At 34.0% G+C, this 14,806-nt stretch overlaps 1 non-coding gene across 1 annotated transcript; it reads right to left on the minus strand.

Annotated features, from left to right (window-relative positions):
• Positions 1 to 343: 343 nt before the first annotated feature.
• On the minus strand, positions 344 to 450 carry LOC132434689 (U6 spliceosomal RNA). Its single transcript, XR_009521403.1, has one exon. It is a non-coding gene; the product is annotated as a U6 spliceosomal RNA (small nuclear RNA).
• Between the last annotated feature and the right edge of the window lie 14,356 nt (positions 451 to 14,806).

The raw sequence follows: 14,806 nt of genomic DNA on the forward strand, positions 1-14,806 counted from the left end.
CCTAAATAAATTCCATACCTAAAGGCTGCAAATTGTCAGCCTAAAGCTGTGGTTTTTAAATGAGAAAGACTTTGTGTCCTAGGAGACATTTGGTAAAGCCTGGAGATACTTTTGGTTGTCACAATTAAGGGTGCTACTATCATCTAGTGAGGAGAAACCAGGGATGTTGCTTAACATCCTAAAATGCACAGGGCAGCTCTTCTCTCCCCAACAATGAAGAATTATACATCCACAAAATCAATTATTCTGAAGTTGAGAAACCTTGATTTTAAAATTGCAATTGGCTGTCCTCACTCCCCTTATCAAGAATATTTTACTGACTGCTTTTTTTCTTTCTGATTTCAAAAATATGGAACACTTCACAAATTTGCTTGTCATCCTTGTGCAGGTGCCATGCTAATCTTCTCTGCATCATTCCAGTTTTAGGATATCTGCTGTTGAAGTGAGCACCTGACTGCCTTTTAATTATCATTCAAAGCATATCTGAGGGAGTTTGATCTCTCTGATTCTTAATGACAAAAGTGCAAATGACATTTTCCTAATCTATACTTTAAGTAGTCCCTCAGTAAACTTCCTCTCTTTAGATTCTATTGGATAGAAGTTAGTTTTAAAATAACCTATTTCACAATAACAATGTGCTTTGACTTCAGGAGAGACATATATATCTTAAAATCATAAGGGCAGATCACTAAATAAACTAATAATTAGTCTTATGTTGAAGCAAAATTTCTCTTGAAAAGTTAATAGTATCAACCTAACATTACTTTTGCATTCTTTATTTTCTTAAAACTATATAAAATACTTACCTAGTGTGTTATTTTACTCACTTAAATGAATGAAAAGAATAAAATCCTTGTTGCTATGATTTCGTCTTCCTATAGGTGTTTATTAACACTTTAAGTTAATTCCCTTTACACTTAGACTAATACTCATCATCATCTCTATCTTCTGTTTCTATGACTTTCTAACTAATAACCTGTTTAATATTTTTGTGGGTATGCACAAATCAGATGCATAGGTTCATCAGACTGTTGGATTTAAGTTATATATGTCAAGCCCTATTTTAAACCAGACTTAAAGTCCTCATATTCTTCACAAGATCTTTTATATCTTATAATAAAAGAGATAATATTATTGCAACTTAAAGAATTTCAAGACTCAGCTCTACCCACCACCAGTCCCTCCCAGCAGGAAACCTGTGCAAGCCTCTTAGATAGGCTTATCCACCAGAGGACAGACAGCAGAAGAAAGAAGAATTACAATCCTGCAGCTTGTGGAACAAAAACTACATTCACAGAAAGATAGACAAGATAAAAAGGCAGATGAAGGAACAAGACAAAACCCTAGAAAAACAACTAAATGAAGTGGAGATAGGCAACCTTCCAGAAAAAGAATTCAGAATAATGATAGTGAATATGATCCATGACCTCGTAAAAAGAATGGAGGCAAAGATCGAGAAGATGCAAGAAATGTTTAACAAAGACCTAGAAGAATTAGAGAACAAACAGAGATAAACTATACAATAACTGAAATGAAAACTACACTAGAAGGGATCAACAGCAGAAAAACTGAGGCAGAAGAATGGATAAGTGATCTGGAAGACACAATGGTGTAATTCACTGCTGCAGAACAAAATAAAGAAAAAAGAATGAAAAGAAATGAAGACAGCCTAATAGACCTCTGGGACAACATTAAATGCAACAACATTTGCATTTTAGGGGTTGCAGAAGGAGAAGAGAGAGAGAGAGGACCCAAGAAAATATTTGAAGAGATTATAGTGGAAAATTTTCTTAACATAGAAAAGGAAATAGCCACCCAAGTCCAGGAAGCATGGAGAGTCCCATACAGGATAAACACAAGGAGAAACACACTGAGATACAGTAATCAAATTGGCAAAATTAAAAACAAAAAAAAATATTGAAAGCAGCAAGGGAAAAACAACAAATAACATACAAGGGAATTCCCATAAGGTTAACAGCTGATTTCTCAGCAGAAACTCGACAAGCCAGAAGGGAGTGGCATGATATATTTAAAGTGATGAAAGGGAAAAATCTACAACCAAGATTACTCTACCCGCCAAGGATCTCATTCAGATTCCATGGAGGAATCAAAAGCTTTACAGACAAGCAAAAGCTAAGAGAATTCAGCATCACCAAACCAACTCTACAACAAATGCTAAAGGAACTTCTCTAAGTGGGAAACACAAGAGAAGAAAAGGACCTGCAAAAACAAACCTGAAACAATTAAGAAAATGGTCATAGGAACATACATATCGATAATTACTTAAACGTGAATGGATTAAATGCTCCAACCAAAAGACACAGGCTTGCTGAATGGATACAAAAACAAGACCTATATATATGCTGTCTACAATAGACCAACTTCAGACCCAGGGACACATACAGACTGAAAGTTAGGGGATGGAAAAAGATATTCCATGCAAATGGAAATCAAAAGAAAGCTGGAGTAGCAATTCTCAGAGCAGACAAAATAGACTTTAAAATAAAGAATGTTACAAGAGACAAGGAAGGACACTACATAATGATCAAGGGATCAATCCAGGAAGAAGATATAACAATTATAAATATATATGCACCCAACAGAGGAGCACCTCAATACATAAGGAAACTGCTAACAGCTGTAAAAGAGGAAATCGACAGTAACACAGAGCTAGTGGTGGACTTTAACACCTCACTTACACCAATGGAGAGATCATCCAAAATGAAAATAGATAAGGAAACAGAAGCTTTAAATGACAAAATAGACCAGATAGATTTAATTGATCCTTATAGTACGTTCCATCCAAAAACAGCAGATTACACTTTCTTGCCAAGTGAGCATGGAATGTTCTCCAGGATAGATCACATCTTGGGTCACAAATCAAGTCTCAGTAAATTTAAGAAAATTGAAATCATATTAAGTATCTTTTCTGACTACAATGCTATGAGATTAGAAATGAATTACAGGGGAAAAAACGTTAAAAACACAAACACATGGAGGCTAAACACTACGTTACTAAATGACCAAGAGATCACTGAAGAAATCCAAGAGGAAATAAAAAAATATCTGGAGACAAATGACAATCCAAAACCTATGGGTTGCAGAAAAAGCAGTTCTAAGAGGGAAGTTTATAGCTATACAAGTGTACCTCAAGAAACAAGAAAAATCTCAAAAAATAATCTAACGTTACACATAAAGGAACTAGAGAAAGAAGAACAAACAAAACACAAAGTTAGCAGAAGGAAAGAAATCATAAAGATCAGAGCAGAGATAAATGATTAGAAACAAAGAAAACAATAGCAAAGATCAATAAAACTAAAAGCTGGTTCTTTGAGAAGTTAAACAAAATTGATAAACCATTAGCCAGACTTATCAAGAAAAAGAGAGAGGGGACTCAAATCAATAAAATTAGAAATGAAAGAGAAGAAGTTACAACAGACACCGCAGAAATACGAAGCATCCTAAGAGACTACTATAAGCAACTCTATGCCAATAAAATGGACAACCTGGAAGAAATGGACAAATTCTTAGAAAGGTATAACCTTCCAAGACTGAACCAGGAAGAAATAGAAAATATGAACAGACCAATCACAAGCAATGAAATTGAAACTGTGATTAGAAATCTTCCAAGAAACAAAAGTCCAGGACCAGATGCCTTCACAGATGAATTCCATCAAACACTTAGAGAAGAGCTAAACACCCATTCTTCTCAAACTCTTCCAAAAATTTTCAGAGGAAGGAACACTCCCAAACTCATTCTATGAGGCCACCATCACTCTAATTCCAAAACCAGACAAAGATACTACAAAAAAAAAGAAAATTACAGACTGATATTACTGATGAATATAGATGCAAAAATCCTCAATAAAATACTAGCAAACAGAATCCAACAACACATTAAAAGGATCATACACCATGATCAAGTGGGATTTATCCCAGGGATGCAAGGATTTTTCAATATATGAAAATCAATCAGTGTGATACACCATATTAACAAATTGAAGAAGAAAAACCATATGGTCATCTCAATAGATGCAGAAAAAGCTTTTGACAAAATTCATCACCCATTTATGATAAAAACTCTCCAGAAAGTGGGCATAGAGGGAACCTCCCTCAACATAGTAAAGGGCATTTATGACAAATCCACAGCTAACATCACTCTCAATGATAAAAAAACTGAAGGCATTTCCTCTAATATCAGGAAAAAGACAAGGATGTCCACTCTCACTGCTATTATTCAACGTAGTTTTGGAAGTCCTAGCTTCAGCAATCAGAGAAGAATATGAAATAAAAGGAATACAAATTGGAAAAGAAGGAGTAAAACTGTCACTGTTTGAAGATGACATGATACTATACATAGAGAATCCTAAAGATGCCACCAGAAAACTACTAGAGCTAACCAATGAATTTTGTAAAGTTGGCAGGATACAAAATTAATGCACAGAAATCTCTTGCATTCCTATACACTAATGATGAAAAATCTGAAAGTTAAATGAAGAAAACACTCCCATATACCATTGCAACAAAAAGAATAAAATACCTAGGACTAAACCTACCTAGGGAGACAAAAGACCTGCATGCAGAAAACTATAAGACACTGATGAAAGAAATTAAAGATGATACCAACAGATGGAGAGATATACCATGTCCTTGGATTGGAAGAATCAATATTGTGGAAGTGACTATACTACCCAAAGTAAACTACAGATTCAATGCAATCCCTATCAAATTACCAATGGCATTTTTTAGACAACTAGAACAAAAAATCTTAAAATTTCTATGGAGACACAAAAGACCCCGAATAACAAAAGCAGTCTTGAGGGAAAAAAACGCAGTGGTAGGAATCAGACTCCCTGACTTCAGACTATACTACAAAGCAACAGTAATCAAGACAATATGGTACTGGCACAAAAACAGAAACATAGATCAATGGAACAAGATAGAAAGCCCAGAGATAAACCCATGCACCTATGGTCAACTAATCTATGACAAAGGAGGCAAGGATATACAATAGAGAAAAGACAGTCACTTCAATAAGTCATGCTGGGAAGACTGGACAGCTATATGTAAAAGAATGAAATTAGAGCACTCCCTAACACCATACACAAAAATAAACTCAAAATGGATTAGAGACCTAAATGTAAGACCAAACCTATAAAACTCTTAGAGGAAAACATAGGAAGAACATGCTTTGGCATAAATCACAGCAAGATCTTTTTTGAGCCACCTCCTAGAGAAATGGAAATAAAAACAAAAATGAAAAAATGGGAACTAATGAAACTTCAAAGCTTTTGCACAGCAAAGGAAACCATAAATAAGATGAAAAAACAACCCTCAGAATGGGAGAAAATATTTGCAAATGAATCAACGGACAAAGGATTAATCTCCAAAATATATAAACAGCTCATGCAGCTCGATATTAAAAAAACAAACAACCCAATCCAAAAATGGGCAGGAGACCTAAATAGACATTTCTCCAAAGAGGACATACAGATGGCCAAGAAGCACATGAAAAGCTGTTCAACATCACTAATTATTAGAGAAATGCAAATCAAAGCTACAGTGAGGTATCACCTCACACCAGTTAGAGTGGGTATCATCAGGAAATCTACAAACATCAAATGCTGGAGAGGGTGTGGAGAAAAGGAAACCCTCTTGCACTGTTGGTGGGAATGTAAATTGATACAGCCACTATGGAGAACAGTATGGAGGTTCCTTAAAAAGCTAAAAATAGAAATACTGTATGATCCAGCAATCCTACTACTGGGCATATACCCAGAGAAAATCACAATTCAAAAAGACACGTGCACCCCAATGTTCATTGCAGCACTATTTACAATAGCCAGGTCATGGAAGCAACTTAAATGCCCATCGACAGACGAATGGATGAAGAAGATGTGGTATGTATATACAATGGAATATTACTCAGCCATAAAAAGGAACGAAATTGTGTCATTTGTTGAGATGTGGATGGATCTAGAGACTGTCATTACAGAGTGAAGTAAGTCAGAAAGATAAAAACAAATATCGTGTATTAACGCATATACGTGGAACCTAGAAAAATGGTACAGATGAACCTGTATTCAGGGCAGTAATTGAGACACAGATGTAGAGAACAAACGTGTGGACACCAAGGGGGGAAAGCCATGGGGCGGTGGGGGTGGTGGTGTGATGAATTGGGCGATTGGTATTGACATGTATACACTGATGTGTATAAAATTGATGGCTAATAAGAACCTGCTGTATATAAAAAAAAGAATTTCAAGATTAACTTCTAGTCAAATCCTCCTTAAAAGATTTATTTCCTCAAATGAAGAAAGAAAGAGATTAAATAAAATTATGATGCTCTCTGGGAAAACTTAGTGCTGAAAATATGTCAATGGATTAATGGTTGCTCCAGAGGAAGGTGTAATTCACATTCCGAGAGGAGCAGCTGTTCCATGATAAATGTACTCAGATTACACTTCAGGTTTTTGATACCAGACAGCACACCTGATTGACATCTAGCAAGAGTTGCTTTTGTTTCTTACTATTCCCTAGAATGGAGCTAGTTATATTAAACTTAAGAGCCTGATCATTATTCTCTTCACATAGCAGTGGTATTTCGGCTAGTCTTAATTTTGTTGTTAAAGATACAGCTGTTGTAGAAAATATTTTGAATTTTAGTACCATCTGGTGCGCTGAAGGAAGAAGTAATGCTGTAAACATTGGCATCGATCCACTTTCTAAGTGGGTAATACTAGTGCTTTGAAAAAGGGGCTGTCAAAATGAGAGATGAGAGAGTCATTAATCTGAACTGTTTTCATCTTTGTATCTCACTACAAATACTGCAGTACACCAATTAAAATAAACATATTGTATGTGTGCGTGTTAAAAATCCTTCAGAGTAGTTTATCACTTACATGTAACATTGACATTATTAACAGTTCATGTCCAGAAATTTAAATGTCACAATAAAATAATAAAAACTGAAATGGTAACTATCAGTGAGGAGAAGAAGATGTGTCAGGTTGGCCTACAATTGTTAAAAGAGGCAATAAATTGGTACTCAGAGTTAAATTGGTTTTCCCCTCCATCATTCATTATCATCAGATACTTCTTCAGATGTCCATTGAATTCTCATTTTCCCCACAAAACAGGTATTGATTTAGTATGAACTAAAAACATGCAATTACTTATGACATAATTTATTTTGCTTCAAAGAGTTGGGATCTTTTTTTACAAAGATTGTTTTCAGCACCTGAAAGTTCCCCAGAGATCAGAATAAGTATAAATAAGATAGTCAAGTAATTTGCTTAGGACACAAGTCTAAATAGGGTACTAAAACTTCATTGGGGCATAATACATAAAATAAAATGAAGACAATGTGTATATCAGAAGTCCTTATAAGTGGCAGAAGAAACTTTTGATAGGACAGACTGGGTGTAGGGTGAGGAACATTCTTAAGGCGCTTGCTTAAATAATAGGTTACTATTAATGTTAATTTTAAAACAAGTGTATTGGATTTGCTTACAAAGTGAGATATGATGTGGGGATCCAAGGCTGAATTTTTAGAAAGAACATCTTGAATGATAGTGGTTTACTTCTGTTCATTCCCCATGCAACTTTCATTCCCTTCTCCAAATAAATGGTAAAAACATACCTAGAAAGTGTCTTCTTGAACAAGCACAAAATGATTAGCTTCCCAGGGCACTTACAGATTTCATAATAACCCTGAGTCAGAGAGATATTCCATAAATTGTAAAGTTATACTGCAAGTTCTTATAGGCTAAGGGGTACACTTGAGGTTTAAAGTGCTATGGAGTTTCAGAATAGGCAGACTTCTTTATAGTTGGTCAAATGGGCTGAATGAAGGAAAAAGCATCCTGGAAGGATAAGCATTTTAGCTAAACCTTAAGAGGATTTCAGTCATTGACCTTAATGAGATGTCCAGGCAGAAGGAAAATATGAATTTTCAAACAAAAGGAAATTCAGAATGTTTGTGTAGCAGCAGGTAGTCTAATGTTGAGCTACGAACACCTTGCAGGAGAATAATGTGATGTAAGATTGTAAGGATTGAATGTAAACAGGACATGGAAGAGCTTAAATGGTGAGTGTGACTATTTATTGGGAAACTTCCAAAATTTTTTGAGACAGCACACAGCAACATGGCCATGGGCGGAAGGACAGATGTTGGCAGATGATAATGAGAGAGTAGAAGTGGGTTACACAGTCTAGGTGGCTACTGCAGTGATTTAAAGTTGCTGATGGTTAAGAGTTGATGGAGATGTGAATAAAAATAAATGAAAATGGAAAGACAGAGACAAATATAAGCAAATTTTAGAGATAGAAGCAATAAGACAGCAACAGAGCAGATGTTAGAATTCTAGTGAGATGAGGGAATTCAAAGAATGATGGAACATCTACAACATGAATTGGAATAAAGCAATCAGGAAATAAAGATGCCATGGAAAAAATGAGGGGGTGATGATATGAGTAGAGTTTGGTACGCATTAAGTTGATTTTAATATGATTTAACATCATTCCCTTCTTTGTAGCATATCATGAAAGAGGGGCACCTTGGTGAAATAATAATAACTATAATTTATTGAACAGCTATAATTCATCAGTTATAATGTAAGATGTTTCACATATGAAGCCCTCCTAAAACCAAAACAACTCTGGAATATAAGTGTTCATTCATCCCCACTTTAAGATGATGAAACTGAAATTCTGATAGGTTACATTATCTGATCAAGGTGACATAACTGATAAGGAGGGCATGTGGAATTCGAATATACGTCTGTCTGACTTTATTAAACAGAAGAATGAAAATACAATGGAAAGAAAATAGCCTTGGGAGACTAACAGGGGAATATTTGACTTTAGAAAGGGGGTTTTATCTCTCTAAGGTAGAAAAGGAAATAAGAGAGAAATTCTATAGAAATTATAGAAATTATAGAAATTCTATAATTATAGAAATTCTAAAATTATAGAAATTCTAAAATTCTAAAATTATAGAAATTCTAAAATTCTAAAATTCTAAAATTCTAAAATTATAGAAATTATAGAAATTATAGAAATTCTAAAATTATAGAAATTATAGAAATTCTATAATTATAATTATATATATATATAATTCTATAATTATAATTCTATAATTATAGAAATTCTAAAATTATAGAAATTCTATAATTCTCTATAAATAAGAGAGAAATTCTATTCTGAGCAATTCTATACAGTGTAGATAGCACATGACATAGTCTTCTGACTGATGACCAGGAAATTGTTAAAGTTGTAATTGTAGGACACACTTGATTTCAGAAACATTAAATCCTGAAATAATAGGCATCTTAGAATTGAAACTATATTGTGTCAAACTATATTTTATGAAACTATACTATATGAGCTTGTTTATTATTTTAAGACTGATATTGTCTATGACTAGAAGGAAGCTTCCTTCTGTTCCTTACTTAATAGACTTTTTTTCCATTTTTGTTGCTTTTAAATAGAAAGAGATGCTGGATAAAATTAAATAATTCTCTTACAGCTAAGCATGTGTTTATTATTTTCTTCTTTTACTTCTCCAATTCTGCCACCCACTTACAGTCAATCAATCTTCAAGGCTTCCCCATTTTACTTCCTCCTAGATTATTTCCTAAAACTCTCCATTTTTCCCATCTCCAGTGCTGTCATCCTTCCTAGTCTTGAACACAGTCTTGCTGTTTTACAAACTACTCTCTACACTGAAGCCCTTGTGATTATTTAAAAGTGTAAAATCTCTCTCCTATTTAAAACTCTTCAATAGATTCTCACTCTGCTTTAGATAAAGACCAAATTTTTTTAAATGACCCAGATTAAAGTCTGTGTGAGCTGGGCTCTGCCTGTATTTTCAGAGTCAGGTGCAGACAGTCGGTATCTCAGAGTCATGTTGCCTTTGTGGCTGTCTTTCCTATTCAGAATCATGAAGATTGGATATAATCATGGGCTGCAAAAACAATACAATTACTGTCGATTTACCCTGGATTTTTGACACGTTGTTTCCTCTTTACTTCCTAGGGGGGACGCCAGTTTTGGTCTTTAAAATGTACATTCATAGAAGTTTCGATTAGAACTCAAGGGAAAGAGTTAGAATTGGGAATTGGAGCCATGAACCAGCATTTCTGACTTTCCATATTAAACTAGAAATCATTGTTTCAAAGGTCTGTTGTAGGTTTACGTGTTTGGTGAATATGCATTAAATAGCACTCAGAGAAAAATTGAGGCAATGATTTCAGGGGAGTTAACTTTCTTCTCTCACCACACTTCTCTTTTTGGGTTTTATTTGAGTGTCAGATTCAAGGTACACAGACTGGAGATAATCATATTCCAGAAACAAGCCAACATAGAGGTTATGCTCATCTAAGACCTGTATTCTGTATACATCAGACTTTAGAGCTCGGTTGTATGAACGAGGATGTTATACATTCAGGTTATTACATCTTATTATACAACTTACATATAACTTGAACTCAAAACATAAAAGCATCTCATTTTTTATGTGGAAATATTTACAATCTGTACAACCCGAGACATTTACTTTGTTCTATGTTTAAACTATATTCTGAGGTTTAAAATCACCAGAACACAAACTATGTTAGAGAAACATAACTGAGAAACCAAATGTAAGGCATCAGGAGAATGGGACTAGAACAATTTGACCAAAGCTTAAACATTTTTTGGAGAGAAACACAACACTGAATTGAATTTGCCAGAAGAAGGTGAGGTAACTAATTAATTAGACAACACTCTCTCAAGAAAGCCACCACCTTCATGCTGTCCAGGTTGGGCAGGGCTTTTCTTTGCAATGACACTTCTGATAACACACAATTTCCCAAACTCCCTCCTTCTCCCCAGAAACATACGTGTTTTGTGCTCCATTCATTCTAGATGACTGTCAACTAATCTTTTAAACTAAGCAATACAAACATTTAAACTGGTTCTAAAAGGTTAATGTTATTCCTCCCATTAGGGCTGAACTGCCATAACTCAAAGAAGTTACTCTAATGGTGCTTATTATAGACACCAAGGCAGGCTAGAGAGCGATTAGGGGTCTTCAATCTATCGGTGCCCCTTAAATCATACACATAAGCAATTGCTTAGGCAGGCTATGGAAAGTCACCCAGACCTTGTTGTTCAAAACTCTATTGAACACTAGGTGCCTATCTTTGGGTGAGTGCATGTACTGGAGATAGAGAGCATTGTTCCAGAGGATAGGCCAGCTAACATGCTGTCCTACCCGGGACCAGAAGAATGTACTACTGCTGATATTGCATGATTTAGGGGGAACTACGGAAATTTCTTCTCCTACTGGCCCGAAACATACCAATGACAACCCAACCTCCTTCCCCCACTTGTTTGTAACTGAATATCAAATTCTAGAACTGAAGTTTTATTAAATGTCTTCTTCGCAATGAAAATTCAAATCCAAATCTTACATTTGTAAACACCTGGGAAGACAACACGTTAGATTACCAACAACAGAGTAGTATCGTGAGAAAATTAGGTATCTAGAAAGCAGGTTGGAATATGCAGAGTATGTCTCTATTTTCCTACCTGAAGTATTTCTCCTCTGCCTAAACTTTGAGGCCAATATAAAATGAAATGTCCTCAGATCCTTAGAGTTATCAGAGATCCTCAGAGAACAAAGAAGAGGTGTATGTGGTGTGTGTGTGTGTGTGTGTGTGTGTGTGTGTGTGTGTGTGATGCACAGAGAGGAAGAGGAGGCAAGGGACAGCCTACACATATTTGAATTTTGCTATCTGCCAAATCACTCTGCCTCTTAATACCACAGAAACAAGAGCTACCTCTAGAAAGTCCATATAGAAGATCTTCTAACTATCTTAAGAAGCCTCAGCCAGGGCCCAGAGACAGAAAAATAAATATAAGAGTTTAAGTGCAGTTAGTTTCATGCAGAAACATCAGCTTGACAGGGACAAGACATGAAACAGACCTATGGTTCAAACATACCACTGAGTATCCAGACGATTTCCTGTAATGAGCTTCTTGGATATAAATAGCATAGTAATACAAATATACATACTTTTTACTAACACCACTTTAACTCTTTCTGGACTCAGCTTTGTAATAAATCTGAAAATGCAATGCATTTGGTTAAGGAGAGTTACTTTTGGAAGCTTAATGAGCATGATGGCTAACGGGGACAATGCTTTAAAATTCCATTTAGGGACAAAATAATATTAAAAAGAATGTGCTTTTTTAAATTAATAATCCCTCATTTTTTTTTGTATTTTACACATAGACAAATCCTTCAGAAATTAATGTACTAAAAAAAGGCAACCAACAGTTAGCTAACAACTTGATTACCATTCTTAACCAGATTAAGCTGATCTTATTTAATAAACACATCATTAGTTTAATCATGATAATGAGTGACTGCAATGGTCTTTTGAATATTTACTAGAAAATTTAGAAAATTATTAGATGATGAAAGAAGACAATTTTAAAAGTTTCCATTTAAAACACAGAAAAATATTGTTACCATTTTGATGTATTTTCTTCTAGAATTTTTCTCGTGTGTTTGACTGTACAGTTGGTATTCTGATTGTAGCTGTTTCTTTTTGACTTGCAATCCTCCTAAATTTAACAAATAGATTTTTTTAATTTTATGAGACAATTGGGGAAATTTCATCACTAAAAATATATTTGATCATATTTAGTAAATAATTGTCCATTTTTAACATAATAATGTTATTGAAATTATGTACAAGAGATAAAAAGTGAATGTTAGTAGTTGGATGGTATGATGCCTTGGATTTGCTTTAAAATAATCCAGAGTGGGATGACGTGATATAGGCTAGGAGTTAACAGTTACTGAAGATGAATGACGGGTACATGGAGGTTTATGACAGTATTCAATGGAAAGTTTAAAATATTTAAGTAAGTAATAGGCTATGATTTGTGATACTATATGTTTTATATAAATATGTTGGCATATATATATTCATAAACACCTTCGTTTAACTTTAGTAACTATATAACTTAAAATTTCTGTACTCATTTATTTTTAAGCCAGTTTAACTTGTTAAAAGCTGAAATGGGTGTGTAATGTCACTCACACAACTCTGTTTGGTTAATTTTTTTCTAAGGTTTTTTGCTGTTTGTTTTCCTTTATCCTGAAGTTAACTTATTCATTCTGTTAATACATGTCATTGTTCTTTTTTCATTTATGCGTATACATTTTATTGATGTCTCTCTAGTCCTGCTTAAGTTTTTTGCTTTACATTCCAACTTCCACATGTTTTTCATTTATTTGTCCTTGCTTGATAATTCTTGAGCATCCATCATTGTTCTGATTGTTGTTGTTTAACATTCTCTGACACTTTGTCTTTAGAAAATCTGCTTAAGAAGCATATATTGGATTGGCCAAAAAGTTCATTCGAGTTTTTCCGTATGATGGCACAGAAAATCCCGAGCGAACTTTTTGGCCCACCCAAACAGCTGTTGTTGTTGTTGTTGTTGTTCTTTGAAAAAAATGAATATCTTTTTATTTAATTGAGGAATAAAATTGATTTTCTCTCAAATTCTAATTGTAGGTCTCATCTTGAGTTTTCTTTTTTTACTCATTGGTATGTATGTGTGGATGCATACACACTCACACATACAAATACATACACACAACATGTGGACCATTTATATTTTCCTTCAAACTCTGCAGAAATTTGGTAGTTATATAAACTTCTTCTAGTTCTACTAGTAATAAAATTTAAGTCCTATAAAAACATTTTTAAATCTTGTTTTTTATAAATTTGAAAGCCAGGAATGAAAAGGTTTGGGTTAATTCTACCCTATATAAGATGAGAAATCCAACATATATTTTTCTCCCTGTCCACACCCTACCCATTACTATTCTTCGTTGATGTAACATAAGCTTTGCTTTCAAAATATTTTTATTAAATTGTTTATACAAGAGAGCTTCTCTTTCCTGTTGTTTTGACTTATAATTCACTTCTGTAGAATTCACAATAACAAAAATATTTAGATAACATGTTTTATTGATTTAATGTTTGTCTGTAATTTTACATTATGGCATATATATCTTCTATATGAAACATTATAGTGTGTATATTGTAAAACATTATAAAACACAGAATTCCAATCTCACCTTATATTGTTTATTTCTAAATCTATAGTAGTAGTAGAATTTGTTTTCTTCAAATGATCCTATGAGAAACTATGAGAGGAAGGAACACTTCCTTACTCAAACTACAAGGCCAAAATACCCTGATACCAATAGCATTCAAAGACATTACAGAAAAGAAAGCTACAGACCAATACACTTTTTGAATTTAACTGCAAAATTCTTAAGAAAATGTTGCAAATAGAATCCAGAATAAGTTTTAACATTACTAAGTAGGGTTCATCCCAGGGATAGTTTTATAGGTTGATAAAGAATCAATGCAATTTAACATTTTAACAAACTAAAGAAGAAGAAAAAAAATATATATATATTATTTTCTAAGTAAATGTAGGAAAACCTTTTTGCAAAATTCAGCACTCATTCATGATACAAAATCTCAGTAAACTAAGAATACAAGGAACTTCCTCAACTTGATAAATGCCATCAAACATAAATCCACAGCATCATACTTAATGGTTTTTTTCTATAATCAGGAACAAATCAAGGAAGTTAGCTCTTAGCCTTTTCACTCAATATTGTACTGGAATTCCTAGATGGGTTGGAAAGTAGAAGTAAAACTATTTTTGTTCAAAAACAATATAATCATCTATGTAGAAAATCCTAAGGAAATCACCAAAAGAAACCCAT

This window comes from Delphinus delphis, chromosome 11, assembly GCF_949987515.2.
Source record: "Delphinus delphis chromosome 11, mDelDel1.2, whole genome shotgun sequence".
Lineage (NCBI taxonomy): Eukaryota > Metazoa > Chordata > Mammalia > Artiodactyla > Delphinidae > Delphinus > Delphinus delphis.